Here is a 12,519-nt window from a genome sequence, read left to right as displayed (position 1 = left end):
CAGACAAGAGTCTCTCATTCCATGCAGTCAACATTCTAGCAAATGCAGAGAAAGGACCAAAAAAAAAAAAAAAGCCAAATGCTTGTCTGATGGTGCTGTGTGATCTCCAGTAATCAGAGCAGAAGGGAGAAAGGGACAATGACTTGAGGGGAAGGGAAGTGCTTCATTGCCTCACAGTCAGGCCCCTGTCAAGTGCTGCACACAATCCACCTCAGTTAGTCCTTATTATGATCTCTTAGTTTTCTCCATTTTTTGATTAAGAAAGTAAGAACAAATTGTTAGTTAACTCCTAATCCCCAGTCAATATAGCTAGTGGTAGTACATTGCAAGTCGCTGTAGTCTGTCTGATTCCAAATTCTAACTGATCTTCCAGGTAAAAAGTTTGCAAAGCACTGTGCCTAAGCTTACTTAGCATACTGACAGTTTGAGCTTTCATTCTGCTACATCTGTTCTAGTGGACTTACAGAAGGTAATGTATACGCTCATATAAAAATATCCCTTAAAAATACTGCACATACATAATCTTTTAAAAATGAAAACCCCAACATGCATTACTGAGAAATGGGTGCAGCAGTTTCCTGCCTTGTTGTTCAAGGTGAACATTTTGCTCAAAATACAGACATATGATTGCAGCTTTTACTTGGCTCTGGGTTTCCTGTGTTTTCCTGTATCAGGAACTGTTGTGCACAGTATTAAAACAGTTAACAGCTGCCTCTGGGAATGCAAATTTGATTCTTTGGGCTGCTCATGGGAAAGTGTGACATTTTCCTCTCCAAACACAAAGAATTTAGATGTCATTAGACTACTGATTAAATAGTAATCCAAGTAAATTCAGTGTCAGCTTAAGTATCAATTTTACAGGTATTTTTTCTGAAATATCTTACTCTAACAATGTTCATTTTTTATATAATTTAATTATCCTTTCAGTGCATTTAAGATAGGCTGTTTAAAATAGCATCTGAACTTCTGTGTTGGTGGGCTATTTCTGAATTGCCACACTGGAGGATATTTGTGTACATGTGTACTCGTGTATATTTGTGAGAATTAAGGCTGAGAAGGAAATGTTATCAAAGCAGCTTAAATACAATAAAATAGATTTTCAATATCAAAATAATTATTAAACTAGCCTTTATATTACCTTTTTATTAGTATAACAAAGATAAAAAAATGTCACAGTGATAGTGATAAGGGAATCATCTTTTTAAATTATCTAAAATCTAAAATTTTTAAATTATTCTTTCTCAAAAGCATAAATCATAATGAGATTATACAAGGCCATTTCTACTTTATCCTAATTAAGTGATATTTGGAAAAACAATCCCAATATAACTAAAGACTTCTATAACATTGATTTTTAAATAAATTTGTCTATAAAAATATCCTGGAAAAAGAAAGCAATGCTCAAGGTAAAATATTGCTTTGGGTTCCTTTCCAGTTGTATTGCACAGCTAGCAAATGAGAGAATATAACACATGCCTAGAAGCAATAGCACAAACAGCCCAGTGAGGACTGGTTTAAATATGATCTAATGAAGTAAATGTATTTCTGCCTGTTATTGTTATGCTGTTGTCTTTCAAGGCTGAGTTAGAGGCATTTATTCATCTGGTCTGACAGATAACAGTTTAACCTGAAGATTTTTATTTTCCCTGTAGGATTCTGAGAATTTCTTTCTAAGAATGGGATTTTCTTTTTATTTTTAATTTTTATTTATTTATTTGTTTAAGAATGGGATTTTAACATGTGGGTCTTTTCTCCCCAAAGCTTAAGGTCTTCTTTTCTGATGAAATTTTAAAATAATGCCTTTCTTTTAAAAGTAACTTCATTATATACTTTTACTATTTAGGATGGCTTTTAATATGAAATTTTATTTAAATATTATTTAAAATTGTCTTTTTATCTAAAGAGATCTAAGAGAAATACAATTTCTTGGTTTTCATAGAAGGATTTTGCTCTGCTCATGAAATTTCTGTAAGACTAACAGAAAATAATAAATAGTGAAGAGCTTCCAGTTAGAACAGTAGGCTATTTCCTTTTTTAAAGTCTTTTTGTCATCCCTGTTGATTGACGAAGTCCAACTGTTTTAAAAATCATTAGACTTGACACACTTTGAATAAATGAAGCATAGAAAGTACATTTTATTTAAACTTCGTGAAGTAGGTTTTTCAAGCAGGAAAGTGAAAGAAGCAGGTAATTCTTCCTAATTTACATTTTCCACCCCCAGGCCCGGTTTATCATCTGGAATAATGACTGTATATGAAAGGTCGCTCAGCAAGCTAGCTCCTTTTGTCTCTCTGGCCTCTGACTTACTTGGATGGGAAAATGGCCAACAGAAGGAAAAAAAAAAAGACAGCAGAGGATCTCAGATATAGGTATTAGGTCTGCACTACAATGTAAAAACAGACCCTCAAGACCTATCACACCCCTCCCACACACTCTAAGTGGGAAGTGTGGGGTTTCCTTTTTTTTTTTTCAAACTCCTTTTGGAACAAACACTCATTGGGATCTGACTGATGTTGCCTTTCTCTTTTTTTTAAAGTATATTTAAACTCACACACTTTTTATAATGAGGATTTCAGTGTAGGGTTTTCTGCAGGATACCATTTGGTCCTACTAAGAACTGACTGTTCAAATGTTGGAACATTTGATCGGAAAATACTTCTTAGTCTTTTTAAAGGTAAGTCATACTGATTTTTTTTTTTTAATTTCTGTCTCGTAAATGACAGGAGATGACACTATTATATACACACCCTTAAAGTTAAAGAACAGCAGCAGTAAGCAGGAACTGTTTTTTGAAATCATTAGGCTTTTCCTAAAAGCTAGGTTTGTGCTGTTTCCAAAGTTATCAACCTTACCTATTATGTTTAAGAAATATTAAAACTTTGTCTAATAATCAGTGTCATGTTGCTTCTTGGTGTTTAAAACCTTATGTTTATGCATAAACAGTTTTTGTTAAAATGATGTACTATCCAATTTTGTTACTTCAGAACTTTTATTGTCTACTTAGGGTATTTGTGCATGGTTTTAAATTATGAATGAAAATCAACATAAATAAAAATCAGTTTAGTAGGATTAGTTCTTAAAAGTCACTTGACACTCTTATGCCAACATGCTTTCTAATATGCAATTCTTCAGTGCTTATTATTTTAGAGAGTCTTTGGTTTATTTAATCTTCTATTTTTTAATGTCACAATTTTTTGGTGAACCTGACTTTGTCTACATGAACAGCAGTGTATATTTTGGATATATTCCTCTTCAGCATTTAAAAAAAATTCATTCTCATTGAATTTTACTTGCTGCTGGGAATGGTAAATTAATTCCAAATCATTTTGATTTATATAACTGTATAAATTATATAAAACTTGGTAATAGAATTTTTTAAAAATTGAAGTTTTTGTGATTTTAGGAAACAATACAAATAGCAAATTATTTTCTTGAATGACAATACTAATAAATGACAAATCCTTCTGGAGAAATTAAAAGCTATAAATTAATTATAGTAAGTGAACTCATACATAACTGTAAATGGCATAAATTCACTACAGTAAATTTCAAACAGTTTCTAGAATTGTCAAGTAACATATTGAAAAATGTTTCTAAAATCTTTGCATGTACTTCAGTTCTTTAGTGTGTAGTTTTAAATTAGTTAAAAACAAAGTGCTCTTAATATTAAATCAAAAAATAACCAAAATAATATTTTTCAAAAATTTTGTTATATAGAAGAGTCCAGTGGTCCACTGGATTTCATGAGAGAAAAAAATACACAGAAATTTGTTTCATTTACAAGAATCATTACAAGAACAGAACAATAAATTTAATACACAAACATCAGATAGAAGTTAAACTGAGAGGAATAAAACTATACTTAGGTACTGGACAGAATGCACTGAAAATTTTGGAATTTATCTTGGGAGTTACAGTTGCTACCCTATAGGCAAAAATCTTGTGGATTCTTTCTTCCTGAAAGAACTGATTCTGTAACTATTTTCTGATTTAATTACAAGGCATTTTTTAAATTCAGTGGCCAAAATCATGGTTGAAAGTTTTGAGAAATTATTCTAACCTAGGAGTTGATTTTTCATTTGCATAATATTCTAAACCCCTGTATACCTAAGAATAAGCCATCTCATCAGATTTTATTGTAATCTAAGAGTTTTAGAAATGATCATTTATTATTTATGAAAAGACACATTTACTAGAATTTTAGAAAATACTTGGCCAATTCACAATAATATTTTACTGTTGTTACAGTTCAATATATTTCATAATATTGCAAATAAAATAACAGGTGCTATGATAGGAAATTTTATTCCTTCTCACTGAATTTTACTTGACATTTATAACCATATATAAGACTCTGATGCTGGGAGGGATTGGGGGCAGGAGGAGAAGGGGACAACAGAGGATGAGACGGCTGGATGGCATCACGGACTCGATGCACGTGAGTCTGAGTGAACTCTGGGAGCTGGTGATGGACAGGGAGGCCTGGCATGCTGTGATTCATGGGGTCGCAAAGAGTCAGACATGACTGAGCAACTGAACTGAACTGAATGATGTATATATACCCATTTGAGAGAAAACTGAGCCACAGAGAAACTATGTTAGCCTGCAAAGCAAACCTAAATTACTTGAATTCAAAAGCCCAGAATAATAACTATTGAAAATCTTATAGTATCTTCCCATTCATAGGAAGAGTTGGGTTGGGGAAAAAGAAACAATAGTGTTTCTATCAGGATTCAAAAATCAAGAATGGTTCTAGATAATTCTATTTAAACTGATAAGACTCTGAGAGAATCATTTCAAATCTATAGTAATCTCTATAATCAAGTACTCTAAAACCTACTCCAAAAGATTGGTGTGTTTCTAGAAGAACATTTAATGTGATAATGAAGTCAATGTAATTATTGTTTTAATTATTTTAAGATTACCACAAAAATAAAAGTTGTTATATTTGAAAGGCATAATTTAGTGAAGTGTGTTATATTATGATATCTATACATTTTCTATTATATATATTTACCTCCATATATTCTGATAGGATGGAAATGCCCATATACATTAAAAAGATTATGGTAACTTCAATAAGAGAAGATGATGAGGATTTCTGAATCTAATTTAAACATTTACCACAGAGCCCTAGGGTTCTGCGGGGATGACTCAGAGCCCAAATGAGATGTGACTAGAAGGGGAAAGGGCCACAGTTGCTGCCCACTTTGATCAGAATAGATATTCTTTTAACTACCTTCAAATGTTGGGGTTGCATGTAAAATAAGTACTAATCTAGTGACCTTATGTATTCACTTGATGTAACACAACCAGATTTAAATAACTGATTTAACCAGCTTGATATGAATCTGCATCTTACTCATGTCTAGGGAATCATGGCTTTGAAAACCCACCTAGATATCATGTAAGGTAAGAGTGTGAAAAGGAAGTTAGTTTGGAAAGCTAATTTTCATATTCAACCTGTCGTTGAATTAATCGCCCCCAAACTCCAAACCTGGGTTTTGTGGGCAAATACTGTATTTAGTGAGGAAAAGCCGTGTATTAAAAGAATTACTTGTGTGTCCAGTAGAAAACAGAGATGATCTGGTTTCCTATTCTGAAGACAAGCAGAAGGAAGGCTTCTGGATAGAATAGGAAATTTGGGATATTCACTCATGAGTCAGAAAATGTCATCCAGGTCCTGCATTCATTCATAGCCCAAGGATGTAATATGAAACTGTTTTAAAGTTTCATAGTTCATATCCCAGGAAACCATACCTCTTGGCCATGCCTTTTTCTGGGTGGAGTTTCCAAGGAAACACAGCTCTATACACACATGAAGATAATCACAAATTCTCTGGGAAGTGTCTCTATTATTCTGACCTACTTATGGGCACACTTCTTAAAGCTCAGTCTCAGTTCCGACCACCAGGTTTCCAACACAAATGGAAAGGCATAACACTCATAAGTTCATCTAGAAACACACTGTTGACTTGACAGCAAGAAAATAAACAGCCCACATGTAGTTACATTCACAAACTCCACAAAAGAGTAGGATTTACAATCTGTGAACTGACAGGACACAGTCAAGAAAGGTATGGGAATAGTGGGATCTTACAATGTCTTTATTTTCTTGTCTTTTTTCTTTTAAGTCTCAAAAATAGGTTTTCTTTCCTGATTATATGTGAATTTTTTGTTTTCTAAATTGAAGTACTTTAAGCAAGCAGCTTACTCCTTGGAAGGAAAGTTATGACCAACCTAGATAGCATATTCAAAAGCAGAGACATTACTTTGCCAATAAAGGTCCACCTAGTCAAGGCTATGGTTTTCCAGTGGTCATGTATGGATGTGAGAGTTGGACTGTGAAGAAAGCTGAGCGCCAAAGAATTGATGCTTTTGGACTGTGGTGTTGGAGAAGACTCTTGAGAGTCCCTTGGACTGCAAGGAGATCCAACCAGTCCATTCTAAAGGAGATCAGTCCTGGGTGTTCATTGGAAAGTCTGATGCTAAAGCTGAAACTCTAATACTTTGGCCATCTCATGCGAAGAGTTGACTCATTGGAAAAGACTCTGATGCTGGGAGGGAATGCGGGCAGGAGGAGAAGGGGATGACAGAGGATGAGATGGCTGGATGGCATCACTGACTTGATGGACATGGGTTTGGGTGAACTCCAGGAGTTGGTGATGGGCAGGGAGGCCTGGCATGCTGCGGTTCATGGGGTCACAAAGAGTCGGACATGACTGAGTAACTGAACTGAATTGGACTGAAGCAAGCAGTAAATTATTTCTAATAAAGAAATAAGGGTAAAGAATAAAATTTAACCTAAAATTAGCAAAAAAAAAAATTTATTAGGAAAGAATCTGTATGACTAAGAAAACCAAGTGTGCAAAATGCAAATCTTATCTGCTCTAAATAGCTACATTTGAGAGAATAGTGGAGACAAACTACACTTTATACAGCTGTTGTTGAGTACAGCATGCTGAGTAACCTGAACTTTTCTCATGTATTCAGTGCATGTCCTATTTAATTTGTTGGTTCCTCCTTTGCTTCAGGTGAATAAAACTACGGTGGCATGTATGTTCGGTCGCTAAGTCCTGTCTGACTCTTTGCAACAACCCCATGTACTTACTGTAGCCCGCTAGGCTCCTCTGTCCAATGGGATTTTTCCAGGCAAGAATATTGGAGTAGGTTGCCATTTCCTTCTCCATGGAATCTTCATGACCCTGGGATTAAATCCACACCTCCTGCATTGGCAGGCAGATTCTTTACTACTGCGCCCCTGGGAAGCACAAATTACAGCTGACCCTTGGACACAACAGGTTTGAACTTTGTCAGTGCACTATGGAGTATCTTTTCAATAAATACTACAGTACAACCTGATCCCATATATGCAGTTGGTTGGATACCACAGGTAAGCTGATGGTGTAGTTATATGTGGATTTTCCACTGCCTGCATTGTCCATAACCCTCTGTGTTCAAGGGTCAGCCTGTATTTGTAATTTTGTAGTATGAAGCATAAGCTTGAAGTATGATTATAATAACAACACTTATGGTAACAAGGCACAGAAGCATGATAAACCCAAGACCCTCAGTGGGTGCCTGAGCCTAGAGATAGCACCAAACCCCAAGTAATTCCCCTTCATCCAAGATTTTACTTTCTACAGATTCAGTTAGCTTCAGTTGACCACTTTTGACTGTGGATAAGTGAAACCATGGAAAGCAAAGCCATTGATAAAGAAGGATTACATTTATATAAAATATCTTGCCTATTTTTAGAGAAAAAAAAAACTTGCATCAAGATAACAAAATAAGCTGGGCAAAAGTTCATAAAGTCAATCTCTTTCTGTCAAAAATATCAGTTTATGTATGCAAGAATGCGAGTCACACTACTATTTTGCTTAGACATCATCCAGACCAGTGTTATATTAGTAACTGTCTAAGCATGCAATTTAGCAGAATAAATCATTGACACTTATGTTTTCTGATGAACTTGACTCAACAGCACTGGGCTGTGTGCACTATCTCACTTCAGTTTTAAGTTCAAAACAGACAGAGTCTAGGCAGTACCCAGGTCTGCCAATAACTTGACATCTCTGGGCGCAGGGTCCTTGGATGGTATAATAATGCACTTTCATGTTTAGAGAGGAAGGTGCTAAAGAACACAGTGGTTCATCCAGCAGATTTTTGGGGACTTTTTGCCCCTTGGGACTCTTCACTATAGTCCATGGGACTACTTAAATAAAGGATAATGATTCTGGGAAAGGTCAGACAGATTCTCAACTAGGTGAAGGCACAGAATCTGGGAACAGACAAATAATACACACCTATATCCATTTCAGAAATAAAGATTTATAATTTTAACATCATTTTATATTCTATCTGACAGAACTGCAAAGGACATTAATATTGAATAATTTTGTGGCATTTATGTAGACCATATCTTTCCAAAAGAGATGATTTGAGTTGTATTCCCGATGTTATATAAACAAAACTAGAATCTGACCCTTGGGGTTTCCTATCCAATTTTTTAATAAATTGCAATCCACAGGTTCTACAGAGATGCTCCTCAAGCATCCTAAACATGGGACAAGATAGTGCTAGGTGGGACACAGGAGACCTAGTTAGGAATCAGGGTCTCGGTGGTCCCACAAATGCTGTAATCTAAGTCACTTGGTTTGGTCTTCCATGTAAGGATTTGAGTGAAGAATCAGTCTAGCTGCTTAAATGAAAAAAATGGGGGTCTCATCTTATAATCTTACTTTATACATGAAGAAATTGAGGAACAGAGCAATTAAATAGCTTGCCCATGGTCATCTGGCAAGAAAGTGGCCAATCGCACTTTGGTTTTATCTCAAGTCTCCCACCCTTAATTACAGCAGTTTGGAACCCTGCATTTTGATGTCTACCTCAAATATAACTTACAGATGAGAACTGGGGAATGGTCTATAAGATGGGCATTCAGTAAAATAGTACTTGATAAGCTCCCCTGAATATGGTCACTTACATACAGTACAGCACACTCGAATGCTATTCACAAGTAGAAGAGAGATTCTACTTGAGAATATCTAGTCATTATTATCAAGTTTAAATAATTTATTCCACTGTATTATGACAATCCTAGCCAAAGCCATAGGAGGGAGCATGTTATTCCTCATCCTCTGTGTTAAATCATTTCAGTCATGACCAATGTGACCCTATGGACTGTAGCCCGCCAGGCTCCTCTGTCCATGGAATTCTCCAGTCTAGAATGGAGTGGGTGGCCATTCCCTTTCTAGGGATCTTCCTGACCCAGGAAACTAACCTGTGTCTCTTACATCTCCTGCACTGGCAGGCGAGTTCTACCCCCAAGCAATTAATAAAGGAAGGAAAGCTATGCCAAACTTAGTGTACTGAAAAGCAAAGACATCACTTTCCTACAAAGGTCTGTATAGCCAAAGCTATGGTTTTTATAGCAGTCATGTACAGATGTGACAGTTGAACCATAAAGAAGGCCGAATGCCAACAAATTGATGCTTTCAAACTAGGGGCTGGAGAAGACTTTTGAGAGTCTCTTGGACTACAAGGAGATCAAACCAGTCAATCCCAAAGGAAATCAACCCTCAATATTCATTGGAAGGACCGGTTGAAGCTCCAATACTTTGGCCACCTGATGTGAAGAGCCGACTAATTAGAAAAGACCCTGATGCTGGGAAAGACTGAAGGCAACAGGAGAAAGGGGTAGCAGAGGATGAGATAGTTCTATAGCATCATGGACTCAATGGATATGAATTTGAGCAAACTCCAGGAGATAGTGGAGGACAGTGGAGCCTGGCGTGCTGCAGCCCATGGGTTGCTAAGAGTTGCTAATGACTTAGCAACTAAACAACAACAACTCAACTTGCTCAGAGACATAAAATTCCACGGGAAAAATAAACCACTTGTTTAGGCTTGTGTGTTTTGTTTACATTGGGAAAAAACATGTGACATTAATGACTATTCAAACTTCTTAGCCACCAGGACCTCAGTGTGAATCAGTTTGTTCATCCTGATTTACAGTGGATCATCCTAGGTATTTGGTATAAGAGAATGGAAATCCTGAAGAATGAAAAAAGTTTGTAAGATTTGCCTTTTTCCATTTTGAGGGAAAGTCTTATTCCTTTCTTTTAATAACATTATTCTTAACATTTTCTTAGCTATGCAATTAATAATTTTAAAAAATTAAATGCTTACTCAAGTGGAAAGAAATACTAATAAAACCATCAGAATGGTACTGTAACCACAACCAAGCTATGGAGGGAAAAATCTGAAACCATAACGAAGTATGATTTTTACTATTATCCTTACAAGACTGACAAAATAGTGTGTGTCCCTCCAATCTGTTGCAATTTTTGTCTTCCTTGGGCAAGGGTATTCTGAATTAGGGAGTATTTGTTTACAAGCTACAAAGCACATTCTGTTTATCAATGTCAGGTCAACTCTAGTACAGATTTCCTACTGCAATCAAAACTGCTTAAATAGTATGTTTTAGGTATTTGAATAATAAAGTCTTGTTACCATAGGATCTGCTTATTATGCTAGGAATTTTTTCCAAAGATAAGACTAAGTGAAATACATATTGACACAATCGAGTTGATTTTAACAGAATTTTTAAGAATCAGTTTATTGTTGTTGTTTAGTCTCTAAGTGTGTCTGATTCTTTTGCAACCTCATGAACTGTAGCCCACCAGGCTCCTCTGTCCATGGGATTTCCCAGGCAAAAATACCGGAGTGGATTTCCACTTGCTTCTCCAGGGGATCGTCCCAACCCAGGGATTCAACCCACATCTCCTGTATTGGCAGCCAGATTCTTTACCACTGAGTCACCAGGGAAGCCCTATGAATCAGCTCCCTACAACGAAAGGAACACTATTGCTCTTGAATATGTTAAAATTTATGTATTTGAGGCTAGTAAGAAAGCAATACCTATTACAGAATCTAGATATACTCTACCTTACATATTTTCTTCAAGTTCTGTTTACCTTTAGATGATATAAAAATCAGTTATTAAAAAGAAGTGAAAATATTATGTAAAATATTTCAACATTTTCAACACAGTTGATAAGAAAGAATTCAAGCATGAACTCAATATCCATGAGAATGGAAATTTCTTTTAGCAGTGATTATAATTTTGGTGATATTAGAGAGTAGTGTAGTGTTAATTTTCTGACAATGTATTTCCCTAATTTACTCATGTTTTTTGCTTTAACAGATAGGCTACCAGTGATTAGAAGAACTGACTCCTTCTAAGACTCATCAGATCATTTCCTGTAAAAACTGTATCTTTCTAATTGTGAAAAAGGTAAAGAAGACATTTGTTATCATTCTTGTTTAGAATTTAGATGGAATAGACTCCAGTCAACCCACATTCAGTTTGCATAACACCAGGTTCAGTTCAGTTCAGTCGCATCCGACTCTGTGACTCCATGAACCACAGTACGCCAGGCCTCCCTGTCCATCATCAACTCCCGGAGTCTACCCAAACTCGCATCCATTGAATCAGTGATGCCATCCAACCATCTCATCCTCTGTCGTCCCCTTCTCCTGCCCTCAATCTTTCCCAGCATTAGGGTCTTTTCAAATGAGCCAGCTCTTCCACATCAGGTGGCCAAAGTATTGGAGTTTCAGCTTCAGAATTAGTCCTTCCAATGAACACCCAGGACTGATCTCCTTTAGGATAGACTGGTTGGATCTCCCGGCAGTCCAAGGGACTCTAAAGAGTCTTCTCCAACACCACAGTTCAAAAGCATCAATTCTTCAGTGCTCAGCTTTCTCTATAGTCCAACTCTCACATCCATACATAACCACTGGAAAAACCATAGCCTTGACTAGATGGACCTTTGTTAACAAAGTAATGTCTCTGCTTTTGAATATGCTATCTAGGTTGGTCATAACTTTCCTTCCAAGGAGTAAGTGTCTTTTAATTTCATGACTGCAATCACCATCTGCAGTGGTTTTGAAGTCCAAAATATAAAGTCAGTCACTGTTTCCACTATTTCTCAATCTATTTGCCATGAAGTGATGGGACCAAATGCCATGATCTTAGTTTTCCGAATATTGAGCTTTAAAGCAACTTTTTCACTCTCCTCTTTCACTTTCATCAAGAGGCTTTTAGTTCTTCACTTTCTGCCATAAGGGTGGTGTTATCTGCATATCTGAGGTTACTGATATTTCTCCCGGCAATCTTGATTCTAGCTTGTACTTCTTTCAGCCCAGTGTTTCTCATGATGTACTCTGCATATAAGTTAAATAAGCAGGGTGACAATATACAGCCTTGATGTACTCCTTTTCCTATTTGGAACCAGTCTGTTGTTCCCCAGGTAGTACTGTATAAATGGCTGTGTTCAGGTGGAAAAGCCAGATAGAGGGAAAAAATGTCCATAAGTGTCCCAGGCTGACAGGTAGGCAGAGGGCAAGAGTACATATGCATATTCTCCATAGATAAGATTTCAGTATGTTAATTATCCACAGAAAAAAAAAAAAGAGGAGGATTTTGAGGAATTGCTCTATGTGATGATATTT

The 12,519-nt window shown here is 36.2% G+C and overlaps 1 protein-coding gene across 34 annotated transcripts in view; it reads left to right on the top strand.

Annotated features, from left to right (window-relative positions):
- Positions 1-12,519, top strand: part of LOC101115115 (platelet glycoprotein 4) — a 107,265-nt gene that overhangs the window by 58,214 nt on the left and 36,532 nt on the right. For 6 of the 34 annotated variants that reach the window (XM_042248492.2, XM_042248491.2, XM_042248489.2 and 3 more), the window contains one exon: positions 11,210-11,299. The gene's annotated coding sequence lies outside the window, so the exon portion shown is untranslated. Of the gene's footprint in view, positions 1-373; positions 470-2,221; positions 2,675-11,209; positions 11,300-12,519 lie in introns of all 34 variants that reach the window. The other 28 variants (XM_060414626.1, XM_042248501.2, XM_042248490.2 and 25 more) reach the window with 8 other exon arrangements.

This window comes from Ovis aries, chromosome 4, assembly GCF_016772045.2.
Source record: "Ovis aries strain OAR_USU_Benz2616 breed Rambouillet chromosome 4, ARS-UI_Ramb_v3.0, whole genome shotgun sequence".
Lineage (NCBI taxonomy): Eukaryota > Metazoa > Chordata > Mammalia > Artiodactyla > Bovidae > Ovis > Ovis aries.
This window is presented reverse-complemented; position numbering and strand designations above follow the sequence as displayed.